Genomic DNA, 5079 nt, shown 5'->3' with positions numbered 1-5079 from the left:
TGGCCTAAGTTGGCCAAAAGTACCGATAGAGTACCCACAAATAGCACCGAGTGGGCCTAACATGGCCAAAAGTACCGATAGAGTACCCACAAAGAGCACCCCATGGGCCTAAGTTGGCCAAAAGTACCGATAGAGTACCCACAAATAGCACCGAGTGGGCCTAACATGGCCAAAAGTACCGATAGAGCACCCACATATAGCACCGAATGGGCCTAACATGGCCAAAAGTACCGATAGAGTACCCACAAATAGCACCGAGTGGGCCTAACATGGCCAAAAGTACCGATAGAGCACCCACATATAGCACCCCATTGGCCTAAGTTGGCCAAAAGTACCGATAGAGTACCCACAAAGAGCACCCAATTGGCCTAAGTTGGCCAAAAGTACCGCCAAGTAGCACCATAGAGGCCCGAGTAGAGCGAAATGTGGGCCAAATTGAACATTTGAAAATTTTTACAAGTCCAGAAAATTTTCTAAGTCCAGAAAATTTTCTAAGTCCAAAGAGTTGGACAAATTTCTTTAGGCCCAAAGGTTGCACTGAATGTTCCTAAGTTGGCCATCAGTACCCATGAAGTATCGCGAAGGTTCACCCGAAAGACACAATATGCCCTAAAGTACCCACAGAGTACCCACAAGTTGCACCCAATTGGCCTAAGTTGGCCAAAAGTACCGACAAGTAGCACCATAGAGGCCCGAGTAGAGCGAAATGTGGGCCAAAGTACCGAGTAGTTGCAACAAATGCCCAAATGGATACCAAAATGTGGTACCAAGCACCTAACTGTTGCAACAAATGCTAGCTTTCTGAGCAAAAGCTGTGGACCAATTTCGTAGAAGAACCGCCTAGGCGAAAAGGCAAAAATCGCCGAAGCTGGCCCGCTCGCAGAGCTCGCGGGCCAGGAGATACTCATAGGGCGATTTACTAGAGTGGGGAACTTGAGAATTTTTGTGTCCGAGACTTCGGGCAACTTCGCGGCCGCCCCCTTAAAGTAAAAGATTTTCTCTGGGTGCCTAAAATTCGCAATTCCCGCAAAGTCGGGAAGACGTTAAAGTTTTTGCCCAAAAAATGGCCATCGATTTAAGGTGATTTTCCAATAAGAAAATGCTTCCTATTTTGAATTTTTTCGAATATTTCCTAAACTAAGCGTCGGAGCACATGGCCGTGGAGGAACTTTTGGTAGCTTTTGGCAAGGGCTATCGGATGAAATAATAAGAAAGGCCATCAGAGCGATATTGGATTAATGCGGGCTCATAAACGCACCTGAGAAGTGAAAATTGGTACCTTGCACGCAGGATGCAAGAAATGCTTGAGTGTTAACCATCATCGGTACCAAGTACCTAGGTTATATCGAGTGCGTAGATGGAAGTCGGTACCAAAGGGAAACCTTCCTAGGCTAGGTGCACGCAAGTGAGTATGGATCGATCAGTAGAAAGTGGGAAGCCCAAGGAAACCTTCCTAGGCTAGGTGCACGCAAGTGAGTATGGATCGATCAGTAGAAAGATGGGAAGCCCAAGGAAACCTTCCTAGGCTAGGTGCACGCAAGTGAGTATGGATCGATCAGTAGAAAGATGGGAAGCCATAGGAAACCTTCCTAGGCTAGGTGCACGCAAGTGAGTATGGATCGATCAGTAGAAAGATGGGAAGCCATAGGAAACCTTCCTAGGCTAGGTGCACGCAAGTGAGTATGGATCGATCAGTAGAAAGATGGGAAGCCATAGGAAACCTTCCTAGGCTAGGTGCACGCAAGTGAGTATGGATCGATCAGTAGAAAGATGGGAAGCCCAAGGAAACCTTCCTAGGCTAGGTGCACGCAAGTGAGTATGGATCGATCAGTAGAAAGTGGGAAGCCCAAGGAAACCTTCCTAGGCTAGGTGCACGCAAGTGAGTATGGATCGATCAGTAGAAAGATGGGAAGCCCAAGGAAACCTTCCTAGGCTAGGTGCACGCAAGTGAGTATGGATCGATCAGTAGAAAGATGGGAAGCCATAGGAAACCTTCCTAGGCTAGGTGCACGCAAGTGAGTATGGATCGATCAGTAGAAAGATGGGAAGCCATAGGAAACCTTCCTAGGCTAGGTGCACGCAAGTGAGTATGGATCGATCAGTAGAAAGATGGGAAGCCATAGGAAACCTTCCTAGGCTAGGTGCACGCAAGTGAGTATGGATCGATCAGTAGAAAGATGGGAAGCCCAAGGAAACCTTCCTAGGCTAGGTGCACGCAAGTGAGTATGGATCGATCAGTAGAAAGATGGGAAGCCCAAGGAAACCTTCCTAGGCTAGGTGCACGCAAGTGAGTATGGATCGATCAGTAGAAAGATGGGAAGCCCAAGGAAACCTTCCTAGGCTAGGTGCACGCAAGTGAGTATGGATCGATCGGTAGAAAGATGGGAAGCCCATTACCAAATGCCCTAGTGAAGACCGTAAACGAATATCATGAACCGATAAGGAGCACCAAATGCCCTAGTGAAGACCGTAAACGAATATCATGAACCGATAAGGAGCACCAAATGCCCTAGTGAAGACCGTAAACGAATATCATGAACCGATAAGGAGCACCAAATGCCCTAGTGAAGACCGTAAACGAATATCATGAACCGATAAGGAGCACCAAATGCCCTAGTGAAGACCGTAAACGAATATCATGAACCGATAAGAGGCACCAAATGCCCTAGTGAAGACCGTAAACGAATATCATGAACCGATAAGGAGCACCAAATGCCCTAGTGAAGACCGTAAACGAATATCATGAACCGATAAGAAGCACCAAATGCCCTAGTGAAGACCGTAAACGAATATCATGAACCAAGAAGTAGCAACGAATGCCCTAGTGAAGACCGTAAACGAATATCATGAACCAAGAAGTAGCAACGAATGCCTGAAAAAGTACCAAGTCCACGGTATAGAGTAACGAGAGTTAACCGCCGTGATGTATGCAATGAGGGCAGCCATTGCATGGGTTCTGGACTTGGTTCGCGAATAACTTTTTTGCTAGACATCGGACAAAGTTGACGTGGAAGAACGAAATGTAGCATTTGATGCCACCTATCCAAAACTTTTTCAAGATTGAAGATCCGATCGATACAGCCTGAGTTATAGGCAAAAGTTGGTGCAAAATTGAGCATTTTTAATGGTGAAAAATCGGTAATCCTCGAATAGCTCCTGTTGGAAGCATCGGACCACATGGTCGTGGAGGAACATATTGTAGCGTGCGGTGTCAAGTATCGACACCCAAAACCGCATGTCCGATGGACGGAAAATGACCAAGTTATAGTGAAAACTTGGTTGCACCAAATTCCCGAAGAAGTGCAACGAGAAGGTGAATGCGATGGTTGTTCGTCGAATAGCTCCGGCCACAGACATGGTAGCGATTAGTGGTGCATGGAAGAAATCTAGCCACAAGTGCCATCTACCCATGGCCAGAAGAAAGGGTGGCCATATCTTGGATACCGGCGGAGCTATGGGGCAAATATGGGCCAAAAATGGTGCAAGTTGGACCAAAAATCCGACCAAGTGCGCGAGGCGCTTTCGTGAATAGCTCCGGCCAGAGACATGGTAGCGATTAGTAGTGCATGGAAGAAATCTAGCCACAAGTGCCATCTACCCATGGCCAGAAGAAAGTGTGGCCATATCTTGGATACCGGCGGAGCTATGGGGCAAATACGGGCCAACAATGGTGCCAGGTGGACCAAAAATCCGACCAAGTGCGCGAGGCGCTTTCGTGAATAGCTCCGGCCACAGACATGGTAGCGATTAGTGGTGCATGGAAGAAATCTAGCCACAAGTGCCATCTACCCATGGCCAGAAGAAAGTGTGGCGCTATCTTGGATACCGGCGGAGCTATGGGACAAATATGGGCCAAAAATGGTGCCAGGTGGACCAAAAATCCGACCAAGTGCGCAAGGCGCTTTCGTGAATAGCTCCGGCCACAGACATGGTAGCGATTAGTGGTGCATGGAAGAAATCTAGCCACAAGTGCCATCTACCCATGGCCAGAAGAAAGTGTGGCCATATCTTGGATACCGGCGGAGCTATGGGGCAAATATGGGCCAAAAATGGGTAAAATTGTACGGTCCAAAGCCAAGGGTAAATTTTTTTATTCCTCTAATAACTTCTAGCACAGACATTGAATCGGTTGGTGATGTATGGATGAAATGTAGCAAACAGTGGGAACTACCCATAAAATCTTAAAGATTGACGATCCAATGTATAGAACCGGAGTAATGTGCGATACTTGGTGAAAAATCGAGTGAAAAATTAGCTATAAACTGTTTTTGGCCCATAACTCGAATACTAGACATCGGAAGGGGGGGTCGTAGAACGATTTTTTGTTGCCCTATCGATTCCCTATCGAACGAGCAAAAGTTGTTTTTTTGACCAAAAAGGACCCCTACTCTAGTAAAATTGGCCTGATTTTACTAGTCCCCGGTACCCGTACAGGCAAAATGAGCAAAATGCTCAAGTATGAATGGTTTTTGGCCCATAACTCGAATACTAGACGTCGCAGGGGGGTGTCATGGAACAATTTTTGGTAGCCCTTGAAATTATCTATCGAATGACATATACTTGATTTTTGGCCAAAAAGTTCCCTAGACTAGTAAAAATCGCATCATTTTACTAGAGTCGGGTACCCTGGACGAAAAACCGCTATAATTGCGGTTTTTGGCTAATAACTCGAATACTAGACGTCGCAGGGGGGTGTCGTGGAACAATTTTTGGTAGCCCTTGAAATTATCTATCGAATGACATATACTTGATTTTTGGCCAAAAAGTTCCCTAGACTAGTAAAAATCGCATCATTTTACTAGAGTCGGGTACCCTGGACGAAAAACCGCTATAATTGCGGTTTTTGGCTAATAACTCGAATACTAGACGTCGCAGGGGGGTGTCGTGGAACAATTTTTGGTAGCCCTTGAAATTATCTATCGAATGACATATACTTGATTTTTGGCCAAAAAGTTCCCTAGACTAGTAAAAATCGCATCATTTTACTAGAGTCGGGTACCCTGGACGAAAAACCGCTATAGTTGCGGTTTTTGGCTAATAACTCTAATACTAGACGTCGGAGGGGGGTGTCGTGGAACA

This window comes from Anopheles funestus (genome assembly GCF_943734845.2).
Source record: "Anopheles funestus chromosome X unlocalized genomic scaffold, idAnoFuneDA-416_04 X_unloc_32, whole genome shotgun sequence".
Lineage (NCBI taxonomy): Eukaryota > Metazoa > Arthropoda > Insecta > Diptera > Culicidae > Anopheles > Anopheles funestus.
Note: the sequence above shows the minus strand (reverse complement) of the source record.